Raw genomic sequence first — 16,928 nt, forward strand, 5'->3', positions numbered from 1 at the left:
GATTCACTATTGTTGTAAATGACTTAATAGATTAGAATTGTAACAAAAGAAGAACATAAGCTGTAGGGAAACTATTTTGGATGAGTATAAAGAAAAGCTTTTTAGAAGTCAGAGCTGTCAAAATACGGAATAGACTGTCTTGGAATGTGTCAGTGTTCAGGATAATCAGGGCAACCACTTGGCAAGGTTGCTGTAGTAGGGACCTGGTGACATTTAAGGTCCTTGAGATTGGATGATTTTCGGACACAGCTTTTCATTCCTATGTGCGCAGCCCTCGTTGCTTGCCTGCTACTTCTGCAGAATCTGGGGTGTGTTTCCTAACAGTTGGCACAGGTGGCTTAGGAAAATGGAGAGCCAGAAAGGGTGGATCTCTGTCTCAGTCTTCATCAGTGCTGGGGTTATCAGTCTACAACCCAAGGGAATGAAGCGCCAGGTGTCATCACTGGGCCTTGTCAATGTCCTAAACAAAGAGAAAAAGGGAGCACCGTTGGCAATGCTCCTCTTCATTTGCATTTTCCTGTGTCTTAGTGTTATGATCACCAGAGAAGAAGAAAAATACATTCCCTGAAAGTTGTTTGGAAAGGGCACAGAATAGTTAAAACTCCAGTTTTGAGTGAGGTTGTCATTTGCAGCACGATAGTTTTCTTTTTTGCTTGAATGACAATCACAAAATTATTACATCTAACAATGATAATAGTGATAAGATTATAATGATAATTTATTGAGAGGTTACTGTATTTTAGGTATAATTATTCCTGATTTCTTATATATGAGCAAAGTAAACTGTAAAAAGCTTATGCATCAAGCCTTTGAAAGAGCAGAACTAAGATTCAAATCTAGGTCCATTTGCTATCAGAGCTTGTGTTCTTATTTTATTTTAATAATTCCCATCACCTATGATATTTTTATCCTTTATATAATAGAATTTAGTAATATTTATCTAATGCTGGATTATATCTTTTTGGATGAGATGTTAAGAAGGAATCACAATGGGAGTTCCTGTCGTGGCTCAGTGGTTAATGAATCTGACTAGGAACCATGAGGTTGTGGGTTCGATCCCTGGCCTTGCTCAGTGGGTTAAGGATCCGGCGTTGCTGAGAGCTGTGGTATAGGTCGCAGATGCGGCTCGGATCCTGCGTTGCTATGGCTCTGGCGTCGGCCAGTGGCTACAGCTCCGATTCGACCCCTAGCCTGGGAGCCTCCATATGCTGCGGGAGTGGCCCTAGAGAAGGCAGAAAAGAAAAAAAAAAAAAAAAGAGAGAGAGAGAGAGAAGGAACCACAATGGGTCTCTTCTGGGTATGTTTTGCAACCATATGGACTGCACAGCTATATACTGGGCAATGGGAAGAGCACTGCCTTTGGTCTAGTTACATTGTTTTCTTCTCACATTAATTTCTTTGTTTTTAAATTAAAAGGGTGTCTTAATTTGTATTCCTTGAAAACAGGATCTGAGACACACACACATGGGTGGAAGGAGTTTTTTAGGAGATGAATTTAGGAAGCAGATGTGAAAGACTAAGGGAGGAAGAAAAGGCAAAATAAGGGAACATTATTGAGGTCACTGCTGTAGGAAGCAGGGTTCAGTTCTTCTGGGACTCCTGAGCAGCCTACCAGATGCAGCCCAGAATCGTCCACCTGCAATATGGGAGACCAGAGCAGTTATCCACACACTATTATCCCCTGTTTGTTGAGAACTACACCCAACAGCTCTACTTGCATGCATGATACTTAGTGAGCTGACCATGAGGAAGAATGTGGAAGGAAAGATACATGTGTGGGTGAGAATTGGCAGTGCAAAGGAAACATCCGCTTTCACAGAACTGTCCATCATTGCTGTGGCTGAAATTGGAGGTGGGCTTAGGGGGTAGATGTGACACAATTAGAACAGATGCTCTTTAAAATGTCTTTCAACATAGAATTTATAAATCCATGCAGTTTTTAAAAAACCCATGCAACGTTTAGTCTTGAGTTATGTGGAATCACTTAATCTAACTCTGTTTTTTCACTGGTGGAAATTGAGGTCCAGAAGAGAAATCATTTATACAAGACCCTCAGTGAATTAGTGGATAAACTGAGCCTTAAGTTTGTGTCCCCTGATCTCTGGCCCCTCTACCTCTTGGGCCTCCTCCTAGCTGATGCTAATTAATGCCTAATTAATGACTATTTCCTTTTTGCAGCCCAGAAGTTCTGAAGATGGTTATCTTCTCCACTGGTTAGTTGAGCCTTTTCTTTACTTTTTTGGCTACACATGTAGCATGCAGAAGTTCCCAGGTCAGGGAATGAACCTACACCACAGCAGTGACACACCAAGCCACCGCTATGACAGCACCCACTCTTTAACCTGTTGAGCCACAAGGGAACTCCAGAGCCTTTTCAGAAGCTGCCCCAATAGGATTGCCTTATCTGTGTGGCTAATTCCTCCTGAGACTCCATGATAAGAGGGATCAGGATGATTAGAGAGAGGCAGGCAAGTCCTTCTCCAGAACTGTGCATCTCTCATGTTGCTCATCTTTACCCTTGTAATCCTCTCACACTGCTATTGCCAGTTGCATTTGCATATATCTATTGTGCACAGCAAAAGCTCTGAGAGTGATGAGGAGGGATTGCCAGAACATGAAATCCAATAAGGATACTGAGTTCCGTCTTCTGAACTAAGGAACATGGTAATTAAAGCAGTATTTACAATGCAATAAAGGCAATGCAATTACTGGCAAATGAGATTGAGACAATGCTCTTTCCCAGTGAAACTAGACTGGGATCAGCCTTCACTACAAATCCTCCAACTGTCTCCTTTGTTAATTATGATCTTCATAATTCCCTTCTTGGCAATACTTGCCTAATTTATTATTACCCAATAGAAAAGAATTAATGGAAACTGAGGTATGAGTAACAGAGGGAGCTCAGAATGACTTGAGCCTTTGAGTCACAACACACAGAGACAAGGAGCAGGGGCCTGTTGGTAATGACCTTAAGGCAAATGAGGTCTGAGGTCATTATTCCAAAGCAGCAAGACTGGATCCCCATGCTAAGCTGCATGGGGCTTTATATTTGATAACTGCTTCCTGTCCACATATGGCATGGCCTATTAGGACCTGTCTGTTCTTCATTTTCATTATGAAAAATATATCCTGGTACATTTTTTTTTTCCTACTGTACAGCATGGTGACCCAGTTGGGGGAAAAAAAAGGGTTAAAAAAAAAGACAAAAAAAGAAAAATATATCCTGGGTTAGGGGGATTTTGCATGGTGCTGTGACTCATCAGTGCTATCTAAAGAGAATCATCATCGTCATCCCTATTCTCAAAATGCTTGCAGTACAAATTATTAACACAGAAGTCAGCAAATTTTTTGTAAAAATACAGATAATAAATATTTTAGGCTTTGTGAAGCTGCATAAGACCTTTGTCATATATCCTCCTTTTTATCCATTTTCTTCTCTTCCTCCTCTTTTTCTCTTCTTAACCCTTAAGTATGTACAACATATAGTTTCTGGATCATACAAAAAGAGGGTATGGCTGAATGTGCTCTGCAGGCCATGGTGTGTTGACCACCACGATACAATATATACTCAAATACTCAGCCAAAAAAGTGCATCTATTGGTGCAAAACCAGACAGTCAAGCAGGATTCAGATACTCTAATCAAGGATTACATTTGAGATTAAAGTAAAATGTAGAATTAGGGGAGGGTCCTAGAAAGTTAACTCTAGGACATTGATGAACAGTCTTATTTTTGGATTGTGATTTTTCTATGTTGACTACTATTTTTTAAAAGTTATATTTAAAATTAAGAAATGTGACACCTGCAAATCTGATTAATAATTTTTATATTTTCCCCCATCTACCTCTTTGCCCTCAATGCTCACCATTTATGGCTAAAATTTTAGAATGTATCTAATATTAATATCCATATCTTAGGCAATGCTGATTTTAGTAACACTTTTTGTGTGAGAGAAGTGTGGTGGTTTGAGGGATTGAGGGGAAAGGAAATATTTTGGCATAAAAGTTCAGCTACGGATTTGGGACCAAACAGCAGTTCCATGGCAGTATTTCCCGACAAAGGAATTGATGTCTTGATATTTTGCAGGACAGTCTCATGCATCACCTTTAGATTTCTCATCCCCCCCACCCACTAAAGGACATAGTTCAGACCGACTCTCCAGTCCCAGTGACAACAGCAGCACTTACCCTGACACGACACACATATTGAAATCCCATCACCAACTCTGCTACTTGAGGGGTAGGGAGTTGGGCCATATCCTCCATGGTTGGGAAATCCTGCATTATCTAGATCATAGGTTCTGGGGATGCAATATGAAGGGGCACCTCATAGGTCATTGAGAATATAGCTTCAGGGAGGAGGCTTGGAAATGGAAGATGCAGAGCTCTGTGCTAACAATGTATTTCCCTTCTTCCACCCCACTTTATGTTACAGTCAGAAAAGAATATTTTTGGTGCAGTTCCTCCTCAGGAAAGGAGTAGAGCCAATTTTTCTTTATCTCTGTGCACTCTCATCCATTCTGTCAGATACTAGGTGAGTAAGGTTGAGAAATCACATCACAGGTGGCCTCCATAGCTCAGTCCAGTGTGGCTCCAGTGGTGTACATGTAGGAGAACTGCCAGAATCAGTGAATAGCTTTCTCAGTATTTATAAAGAGTGAGTGGGTTACAGTGTGTTGATTTATGTACTTTTGGTTTTGTATTTCTGAAAGGAGGTTGTATTCTCGGAGGTGAAGAGTCAGAGTCGGCTATTCTAGGGGATTCCAAATTCCTTATGTGCTTTTGTGGCTCTTGTTCATTGGGAGAGTTCAAATGTGGTGGTGCCCTGAGTCTTCTATTCCTCTTTGATAAAGGCTTGAGGGCGAGTTTTGTGAATAACAGATGGCTCTTATGATTCAGCACCCACAGTAGCTCTGTATTTGGTAGTGTTTCAGTATGGTGTATGGAAAGATATATGTGTTTTAGAGTTAGATAATTGTGTATTTAAATCCCTTCTCTACCACTTGCTAGTAGGAGAACCCTAGGAAATTGACTCAACATCTCTGAATCTTAGAGATTGCAATGCTTTCCTTATAGGGGAAGACAGTTCACTGTAAGTAGTGTCCAGCACAAAGCCCAGGCTATAGTAGTTGCTCAGTATTCCATTGCTATTAGTAATGATAAAAATCAATCATATGATGCTATGCACAAAAGCATGGCCTACTGAATCTTCATTATTGACTGCTGCTGTTAGTGGTAGATAAAATGGTGTTCTGCACATATCTAGGCATGCAAGGTGAAGGCCACTCTTTTTTTTTTTTTTTTTTTCCAGACCACCATTCTCTTGCACATACAGGGATGTGTGAAACAGTGTGGCATAGTGTGTGGTAGAATCCTCTCTCTGTCCTACCTAATTAAAGATTTGCCTCTTCCCAGTTCTGTGCCTTCAGGGGAAGTTTTTCAATCATAATATATCTTTCTTTCTTCTCTGTAAAATAAAAGTATCTAAATAGATCTCTCTGGATAATTGTGAGGATTAAATGTGACAACAAATCGTCAACTGCAGCACCTAATAAATAGTAGTTACTCAGTACAAGGAGATTTTCTTTATCTTCCTGCTTAGGGTTTGTCCTTGGCAAGATTTTCAATACACAATATTTGCCTTTGACTTTATTTCCTTGCTTCTCTGCACTTTTCTTTTTCCATGTATTGAGTTTTCTGGTCTCTGACATACTCTACAATAGTCCATTAACATTAAGGTGATCTCTTACTTTGCTGTCTCTTACCATTTAGCACACAGAGGGTGACTCTACTTCCCTTACTATTGAGGAGTTATTATTCAGTGTATGATTACCAAAACAGTGAAAGTATATAAAGGTCAAGTATGAGAAATACCTTTGTTCATTTGGAGCCAATATTGGGCCCCTGGATTGCTCCAAGGGAGTGGACTGGGGCTAATCACAGACATGGGGTGACAGTCATCCAGGATCACTATGGGGTGACAACAATCCAAGACAACACACCAATTTACACTGAGTTTGACATAAGATAAACCCTGAGCCATAAGCTAGAAGGGGATAAGGAAGCAAAAGTTGACAGGATCCATAAATTTCATCAGGTTTATTGTCATGTTTCCCAGGTCTACAATTGTTTTTTAACCTAAAACTCCTGGGGGCACATGTGTTTTGGAATTCACAAGTTTTAAAGTTTAGAAAGTGGTACAGTCCATATAGTGCATATCTACACCCACCCCCCCAAGATCTGGGGCAGCACCCCATTATCAAACACACTATTACTTTCTCAGCAGAGTGGATACATAGTCACACTAATTAGAGTAAGTAAGGATTAAAAATAGCCTTATGTCAGACCAGGTCAGTTTTTCTACCAAAGGAGATCAAGTAAGGTTATATTTTGACACCAAATGAGTCAGAAAAATACTTCTGGCTTTTAGAAGTTTTTTGTATTTTGTCATTCCTAATAATGGACTGTGAACCTGAGTTAGAAAGCAGACAGAAAACTATGGCCAAATATGAGTCAGTATAACAAAACTCCTCACATCCTGTTATCACTGTATCAGAATTCATCTACCTAATAATTATTTACTGAGTGACAACCACCTGCCAGGCAGTGGGGTGGGTATGACAGTGAACAAGACAGAATCAATGATTATATCTATCTTCTACCACAGGTCCATGTACTACTTCCTCTTTCTATTTCCTTTCTCTTTGAGGTTAAGGGACTGTTATCCTCCATCTCCATTCACTGTTTCTGTACAATTGTCTCTGAGATTTCACCTTTTCTGGCTTTATCCTGTAAGAAAAAGTAGTTTCTTCCTCACTGAGAGTAGGGTCCTTGGTACATAGCTCTGTTGCAGCATGTAACACAGTGTGATCTTTTCTTTTCCCATCCGGCTCCCCAAACAAAATGTGAGCATTTGAGAAAAGGGAGTTTGAGAGCCAGATTCCTAATCTAGGCCTCTGCACATAGTAGGTTCTGAGCAAGTGTTTATTCTCCAGACTAAACATCTGATCCTCTGGATTATTGAAACACCTTTTATATCTAAATTTTATTGAATTATACAAGCCTTTTTCTGGCTCTTTGGTGGACTGGCTACTTTTTCTTCTGAATTGTTAAGTTAGAACCAAGTAAGAACCAAGTAATAAAGCATATTTTTAGCATCGCCCACCAACAGTGAATCACCAGTGGTGATGATTTTACCTTTTCCTCCTGTCTTTGCTCTACAACATTATTACCCTTTTGCCCTATCCGATATTAAAATCATATTAATAATCAGGAACTGAATTAAACTGTCTAAAAGTTAAATAGTATAGAAACACACTTGAAGGTTAGTGGCACTCTTTGGGTGTAATTCACCAAGAACAAAGTTAGCCCCCTGCGTCTCTGGAGATACAACAGACCATATTGTTTTCTAGAAGGTTAATGATTATTATGATATATTGGAATATTCAATAAAATCAGTGTCATTTGGCTGAGTAGGCTTTTTATGTTATAAATTAGAAGTTAAAACGGTGGAATTCCTCAACGAAGGCAGTGTATGAGGGCTCCTTACTTAAAAAAATTTTTTTTAATATAATTTTTATTTTTATTTTTTTTCATTATAGCTGGTTTACAGTGTTCTGTCAGTTTTCTACTGCACACCATGGTGACCCAGTTACACATATATGTATACATTTTTTTTCTCACATTATCATGCTCCATCATAAGTGACTAGACATAGTTCCCAGTGGTACACAGCAGCATTTCATTGCTAATCCATTCCAAAGGCAGTAGTCTACAATCCATTTTCCCCCTCTCCTTTGGCAACCACAAGTCTGTTCTCCAAGTCCAGGAGTTTGTTTTCTGTGGAAAGGTTCATTTGTGCCATATATTAGATTCCAGATATAAGTGATATCATATGGTATTTGTCTTTCTCTTTCTGACTGACTTCACACAGTATGAGTCTCTAGTTCCATCTATGATGCTGCAAATGGCATTCTTTTGTTCTTTTTTATGGCTGAGTAGCATTCCATTGTGTATATATACCACATCTTCCTAATTCAATCATCTGTTGATGGACATTTGGGTTGTTTCCATGTATTGGGTATTGGGAATAGTGCTGCAGTGAACATATGGGTGCATGCGTCTTTTTCAAGGAAAGTTTTGTCCAGATGTACGCCCAAGAGTGGGTGGGATTGCTGGGTCATATGGTAGTTCTATGTATAGTTTTCTGAGGTACCTCTGTACTGTTTTTCATAGTGGTTGTACCAATCTACATTCCCACCAACAGTGTAGGAGGGTTCCCTTTTCTTCACACCCTCTCCAGCATTTGTTATTTGTGGACTTATTCATGATGGCCATTCTGACTGGTGTGAGGTGGTATGTCATGGTAGTTTTGATTTGCATTTCTCTAATTATCAGAGATGTTGAGCATTTTTTCATGTGCTTGTTGGCCATCTGTATATCTTCTTGGTAGAAATGTCTATTCAGGTCTTTTGCACATTTTTCAGTTGGGTGGTTGGCTTTTTTGCTGTTGAGTTGTATAAATTGTTTATATATTTTCGAGATTAAGCCCATGTCAGTTCCATCATTTGCAACCATTTTCTTCTGTAGGTTGTCTTTTGATTTTTTATGATTTCCTTTGCTGTGCAAAAGCTTGTCCGTTTGATTAGGTCCCACTGGTTTATTTTTGCTTTTTTTTCTGTTTCCCTGGGAGACTGACCTGAGAAAACATTTGTATGGTTGATGTCAGAGAATGTTTTGCCTATGTTCTCTTGTAGGAGTTTGATGGTGTCTTGTTTTATATTTAAGTCTTTCAGCCATTTTGAGTTTATTTTTGTGCATGGTGTGAGGGAGTGTTCCAGTTTCATGGATTTACGTGAGGATGTCTGGTTTTCCCATCACTACTTGCTGGAAAGACTGTCTTTTTCCCATTTTATATTCTTGCCTCCTTGGTTGAAGATGAATTGACCATAGGTGTCTGGGTTTATTTCCGGGTTCTCTACTCTGTTCCATTGCTGTGATTATCTGTTTTGGTACCAGTACCACACTGTCTTGATGACAGTGGTTTTGTAATATCACCTGAAGTCTGGGAGAGTTCTGCTTCCCGCTTGGTTTTTGCTCCTCAGGATTGCTTTGGCAATTCTGGGTCTTTTGTGGCTCCATATAAACTTTAGGATTGTTTGTTGTAGTTCTGTGAAAAATGTCCTGGGTCATTTGGTAGGGATTGCATTGAATCTGTAGATTTCTTTGGGTAATATGGCCATTTTTACAATATTAACTTTTCCCATCCAGGAACATGGAATATCTTTCCATTTCTTTGAATCCTCTTTAATTTCCTTGATGAATGTTTCATAGTTCTCAGCATATAAGTCTTTCACTTCCTTGGTCGGGTGTATTCCCAGGTATTTGATTTGATTTTTTGGGGTGCAGTTTTAAAAGGTGTTATTGTATTTTTATATTCCTTTTTAAATATTTCATTGTTAGTATACAGAAATGCAACCAATTTCTGAATGTTAATCTTGTGTCCTGCTACTTTGCTGAATTCGTTGATCAATTTGAGTAGTTTTTGTGTGGAGTCCTTAGGGTTTTCTGCATATATATTATCATGTAATCTTCATACATTGACAGTTTCACCTCTTCTCTTCCTATTTGGATGCCTTTTATTTCTTTTGTTTGTTGGATTGCTGTGGCTAGGACTTCCAATACCATGTTGAATAAATATTGTGAGAGTGGGCATCCTTGTCTTGTTCCAGGTTTTATCAGGAAGGCTTTTGGCTTTTCTCCATTGAGTAGTATATTTGCTGTGGGTTTGTCATAAATGGCTTTGATTATGTTAAGGTATGTTCCCTCCGTACCCACTTTGGTAAGAGTTTTGACCATGAATGGGTGTTGGATTTTGTCAAATGCTTTTTCTGCATCTATTGAGATGATCATGTGGTTTTTGACTTTTCTTTTGTTAATGTGGTGTATGACGTTGATTGATTTGCATATGTTGACCCTTCCTTGTGCACCTGGGATGTATCCTACCTGGTCGTGGTGTATGATGTTTTTGAAAAGTTGTTGGATTCATTTGGCTAAAATTCTGTTGAGAATTTTGCGACTATATTCATCAAAGATATTGACCTATAGTTTTCTTTTTTGGTGGTATCTTTGTCTGGTTTTGGAATTAGGGTGATGATGGTGTCATAGAATGTCTTTTGGAGTGGTCCTTCTTCTTAAACCTTTTGGAGCTAGAGTGGTCCATCTGGTAATGGTTTAAAATTAGAGTCATCAAAAAAAAAAAAAAAACTTTTGGAAAAGTTTAAGGAGAATGGGTATAAGTTCCTCTTTGTATGTTTGGTAGAATTCACCTGTTAGAGGGCTTCTTACTTGGAAGGGAACATCTTCTTGGTTTCTACACTTCCTTATTGTTTTCTTTGGTGTGGTTAGGCATAAAGGTCTGAGAAGGAGCTCAGATTCTAAGATTATGGGGTCCTACTTATCTACATCTGACTGGCTTGGCATCTTTGGGGTCTTAACCTCTGGAATGGGGGTTTCTATTTGTAGTGAGAGAGAAGTATCTCTCCTTTCTTTACTCTCCCAATAATACTGTGAAGTTAATGGTTATTTCCTGAGAATTTCTTTTCCGCTCTTTAAATGAGAGGTGTATCCATTCAGGTATAGAGTAGAGAGAATTTGGAGTCTGCTCTAATGCTCATTGACTGTGTTATCTAGGTAAGAATCTCGAATTCTCTTTCCCCAGTTTACTTAACATTAATAAAGGAAGAACAATTTTTACCCTCTCTACCCTGAAGAAGTGTAGAAAGTACTAAATATATATACATATATATATATATATATATGTATATATATACACACACACACACACATTTTGTAAAAATCAGTTACTAAGCTAATGGTATCTATATTTTTAATTATAATGCTGAGGTGGGTTGTTCACATCCCTACCATTCATGATTTCACATTCATGGAACCTAGACCAGAGTCTAGGTAGAAGTTGACTCTTTCACACATGAAGCAGTGCTCTGAGTGACCTTGAACCCTGAAAATCCCCTGGCCCCTAGGAGAATTTGGCTGGGCTTCAAGGGCTTAAGGTATGCAATATGTCTTCAAGGACACCAGTTGTGTGTACTCGAATAAAGACCTGTGGCACACTCTCTGGGACTGCTTCCTGCAATGAAATGTAAAGAAGACACTAAGACTTATAATCTGAATTTGTGAGTTCAGAAGAGATTCTTCCCATTTGTAGGCAAGGAAAGGCTTGACCATTGAGTCTCAAAAAGGAGTAAATCTAAAATTCTGAGTTTGAAGTCAGACTAACATATTGACTCAATGAAAAAATTAATAATCAAGCACTTTTGGTATCAAGTAAAGCCAAAAGAAATAAACAAACTAGAAAAAAAAAAGATGATTTGGGAGAAGGTTGAGAAAAATGGTCTTTCTAGAGATTTAATACTGAGAATGCTTAGAATAATCTTGAATTTCTCTCTTAAAACCTTGACTTATAGAATTTGATAAATTAGCATGCAGTATGTCAGAGGGGAGCCTCTTTGTCTGGTGAGGTCAAGGTGAATTAGCTTAAAACTCCCATGCTCTACAGAAGACCAGCTCTCTTAGAAATGCTGATGAATCTGGGGGAGGGAATTCTGTTTTCCGGATTTTCTCTGCCTACTGCCTCTCCTATACATGCTATTCTGTGCTGTCTTATTTCACTCAGAGGAACTATTTATGAACCTGGACCTTATTAAAGATTTGGAGTTCTTTTTGCATGTTTTACAGGCTCCACTAGAATGTGTTGTGTCATTTTGTCTCAGATTGGGAATTCTAGTTATGATTGGCTCATTATAAAAACAAACAAAAAAACCCCACAAAAAACACTTTTTTTTTTTGGTAATTTGGTAAAGCAAAAAAAAAAAAGTAATATGAATTTGTCAAAGGATTAATTTATACATGATTTAGAAGGTAGAAGGGAAACCACTGCTCTCAGAAGGTTACTGGAGTCAGACAGGAACAGGTAGATGAAGAGATGCATGAGAATCTCTGCTTATCTACCTGACTGCTGGCCCCACTTGAACCTGTGTCTCCAGATACACCACCAGGCTACTGCCTCTGGGCTCACTGAGGAGGCTGCCATGCAGAGGCAAGGGCTTCCCCCAAAAGTGGCAGTATCCACAGACCTTTACAGGAGCTCAATCTTTGAGGTCACATGTGTTTACCTACTCACTTGTCCATTCATGTTAGGATTTCATACAGACTGGCTGGTTAAAGTTTCCTTGATCTTTCCACTCATCCCTTCTAAATATTCACTTTCTCAGCTTCTGCCAAACCATCTAAAGTCTAATTCCAGTGTTAAATCTTTGTTAAATATTACTTACAGTATTTTAACTGATATACAGCCTTTACTGTAACTTTTGGGTCCCTCTTCTAACCCCATTCACCAATTACTTATGTCTCATCTTTTCCTCCTTGTCTGTAGCAACAAATAAAGTGCTTCCTTTTTTTGTGTGTTTGAAGAGATTTTTCTTGCATCAGACATTTTGGGGCTCTAATTATACTCTTACATCAAAGTATTTCCAAAACACTATTTCCTACTTTAAGGAATATGAACACTAAGTATTTAGATTTCGGCATTTTATCTGTTGTTCCATGTATTTGGAGGCATGCCAGCCCTTATGATTTTTCTCCATTTGGTTGTCTATAGATCTTCCTGTTAGATTAGCATACAGGGCATTTTATGAAACTTATGTGGTAGGTTGAAAATGGCTCTACAAAGATATGGCTAGATTCTATTACCTGGATCCTACAAATGCTGCTGTATTTGTGGAAAAAATGTATATAGTTTTTTGCAGATGCAATTAAGTGGAAGATCTTAAGAAAAGCAGATCATCCTGCATTATTCAGATGGGCCTTAGATATCATTGCATATATTCTTTTTATTTTATTTAATTTTATTTAAGATTTTAATTTTTTCTATTATAGTTGATTTACAATGTTCTGTCAATTTCTGCTATGCAGCAAAGAGACCCAGCCATTCACACACACACACACACACACACACACGCACACATTCTTTTTCTCACATTATCCTTCATCATGTTCCATCGCAAGTGACTAGATATAGTTCTCTGTCATCACTTATATTATAAAGAGGGAAGTGGAGTGAGATGATAACCACCACACAGAAAAAATAGAGTCTATGTGATAACTGCAGCAGATAATGGAGTAATGCAGACACAAGTCAAAGAATGCCAACACATGGTAATCACAAAGCAAAACCTATAGGAAACACACAAAAGATAAAGAGAAAGGAATGTAAACATACCATTATATAAAGTCATCAAACCACAAAGGAAGAGAACCAAAGAAAAAGCAAGGAAGAGAGAAGAATTACAAAGCCAGCCAAAAAACAATTAACAAAGGGGCAATAAGCACATACCTATCAGTAATTACTTCAAGTGTAAGCACATTAAAATTTCCACTCAAAAGACACCTTGATTTAAGTTCAGTGAAATTGGTTTTCAACATCTGGCTGCAAAAATTGTGAGGAAGAATTTTTTATTGTTTTCAAATACCATATTTGTGGTAATTTGTTATAACAGCCATAAGAAATTAACACACCACTACTGCTGGTTTTTTGTGAGTCATTGGGGCTTGCAAATGTTTGGAAGCCATCCTGCTTGCCCTTGCCTTTGTGCCCTCACGTGTGCAGTTCCTCTTCCTGGAGGGGTACCTCCTAATGTGTTCATTTGTATAGCTTCTATTTTCCCTTAATATTATCAGCTGAGTTATTACTATCTCGGCCAAATCTTCACTGAATCTTGATGCTCCTCCTTTGCCCTCTGAGTCCATCTGTATTTCTGGTAGAATCCTTGTCTTACTTGACTATGATTACATTAAAGTTGACCCCCTCCCCTCCTTTTTTTTTTTTTTAATCACTCCTAATAGAAAGCCCTTGAAGGCAGGAACTATGTTCTCCATAGTTCTAGCATCTATCACTGGTCCTGTAATGTATTGTATGTTGCAGTGTATTCAAAATGTTTGTCAAATGGAGGAATATAAGAATAAATGAGACTGAGTGAAGAGAGTGAAGGAGATAACTGATATTGAATTTTTTGCCATTTGTAAATTGCTTCAATAAAAATGATTTGCTAGAAAAGCACATGCTGCAAAATTGAGGGATTTTTCTTGAGACTGCAATTACTTCTGCTAATCAAATCTTTCTTTCACATGGATTAGGAGATATGACTGAGGAATGAGCTTTCTCCAAGGATTGATTCACTCTTCAGTATATTATTCTACCCACCAAATATATAGTGTACATCTTACAGTCTTAGTGCAAGTTAGTTTAGTGGTGAAAGACATTACTGGCAAAAGACATATGAGTGAAAAAAGGATTTGATTGTCAAGGAGCTCATATAGTAAGGAAAATACAGTCTGTTCTTTGATAACTGTAATAAAATGCTATATGTTAACAAATGATGAAAAAGTTCATTGAACGCAAGAAGAATCCCTTATAGGAAGAGGTCAGGGAAGATGTTTGTAAGGGAGGTAGTTTTATAGCTAGGGTTTGAAGAATGGACTAACAAAGGGATAAAGCCAACTAGTAGGAAGAACATATGTGGAAGGGCTGGTAAATGAACATTGTAGGACGTTTTCTGGAAATGGCAAGTGGTACAGCCTTCTAAATTGTAAAGTTCAGAGTAGAAGACTGGTGGGAACAATGCGAGAAAGATGGGACTGGTCTAGATTATAGAAAACACAGGATATTAAATTAAGGAATTTTGGTCTTACCCTGTAAGATATGGAAATTACCAAAAACTTTTAATGAAAGGAGTTAACATTACCAAAATCATATTTTAAGGGCTGTTGATTTATAAGAAGGGGGAAATTTATAGCAGGATGGCAGACAAAGGCAGCAAAGAGGTCTCTAAAGAGATCTTTACAGAAGTCTAGGTAAAAGAGGATAAATGAACATTGAGCATGAGGGTGATGCTGAGTGAGACAAAGATCACTCTGGCATTTTGATTGTATGAGATGGTGACTGTTCAAGTTGTGAGGAGAGATCAAGAAAGAAAAGATAAATATGAGGATAAAGGATATGATTTATATATGATTGATGAAAGATCAGTCAAACCTAATAAAAATTCAGTGTAATAGATTGGAGGTGTCAGTTAGAGTCACAGTTTTGGAATCATATGTTGATTAGTCTTTTTATTTTCCCTTCAAAAGATCCTTAGTAAAATCCATGATGGCAGCACGATAGCAAAATATCATAGAACCCATTCCCCATAACCAGAAAGCCTAAAAGCCAGTCTCAGTATTTTTCCAGTCTATAAAAGACCAAAGTAACCAACATTTATGAAACATTGATTATGGCCATTCTACTAACTACTGTAGTGTCTCCTCAACTAGGCAGCACACAATTTTAAAATCCAGGGTGAATCCTTAACATACTGAGAATGTCCTCTCCATCCAAACACTCACCTTGGGAAATCTTCTTTGACTTAGCCTTGTCTACTTTGGTCCATGAAATTTCAGCTATTTCCTCTTGTCAATGACTGGAGCGACTTCTTATCTCTTACAGTGGCTCACACTTATTTTAACAGCCCTGTTGCTTGGTTTAAGATACATCATCATTTGTCCTCCAGTCTTCTTGTACCAGTGTTAGGTTTTTACAGTTCCATTGTTTCTCTTCTTGCATTCATCTCTGACTACAGTTTCTTCTTGAATGATTCTTATGTATTCCGTATCCAGCTCCCAACTATATTGTGATAATCAGCATAGAAACAGAAGCTAAAAGCAGAAAGTGACTAAATTGCTCAGGACTGGAGAGTCAATACCTTTTATTTTGCATGCTAGCTTGAGTAAAATGGAAGTGGCATTTTGGAGCACTGGGTTGAGAAGTATTTCTGTACTCAGTGGAAAAGTGTATTATAATTGATTAATGTGTTCCTTGTACACATGAAGACAGATTACATTCAGGCAGAAACATCCCATTCTTATCCTAGAGAGCTACGGGTAAAATAGCAATACAGAACCGTGGGAGGTTCTTTTGGTAATAGGTATGATGGTTAAATTTTATGTCCACTTCTCTAAGTTATGGTGTCCAGTTATTAGGTCAAAGCCTTTCTAAATATTGCTGTGAAGGTATTTTGTAGATGTCATTAACACCTACAATCAGTTGACTTTAAGTAAACGATATTATTCTCAATAACGTGGATAGGTCTCATCTAATTGGTTGAAGGCCTTAAGTGCAAAAATGGGTTTCTTAGAGAAGTAATTTTGTGTCAAAACTTAACATAGAAATCCTTCCTGAATTTCCAGCCTGCCATCCTCCCTGACTGATACAACAGGGGTCTTTACTTAAAGAGGAAATCAGGCTAGAGTATGACAAATCTAATTCCAGTTATGCCTTCAATAAAGAAATACTTATACCTGCTACTAGATCGGACAACACAGGAAGATTAGCATTTACTATCCAAGAAGCAGCTACATTCAGGGACCAAAGTTCTCCTTTGTATACCTTGAAGTGACAGTGATGCTATATTAGGGGAAACAGGATTTATTGAGCCAGAGTAGGCCCCAGTTCTGCAAGTACTTCTTGCAATTACCAGTGCATCCTATACAGTAACATTAGTGATAAAGTTCAGAGGTGTTGATTAGATGAAATATGACAGATGGCAGACTTCCTTTCCCTCTACATAATGCATTCCTAAAGACTTAAATGTCACTTGGAATTCTCAGCAAAATTTGCCAGTTTCTGTTACTCAATCATATTCTTTATATGTGACCTGCAACAGCTGTTCTTTCACCAATTACACCATTTCTTCCTGATAAATTAAAAACAGTTCTAATTAAATGGTATAATGAAATCATCAATCTGTGTTACTGAGGCAGAACTGTAATGTAATTAGTTATTGATATAACAAAGCAGGGCTTAGAATGAGAGTAG

Source organism: Phacochoerus africanus, chromosome 4 (assembly GCF_016906955.1).
Source record: "Phacochoerus africanus isolate WHEZ1 chromosome 4, ROS_Pafr_v1, whole genome shotgun sequence".
Classification (NCBI taxonomy): domain Eukaryota; kingdom Metazoa; phylum Chordata; class Mammalia; order Artiodactyla; family Suidae; genus Phacochoerus; species Phacochoerus africanus.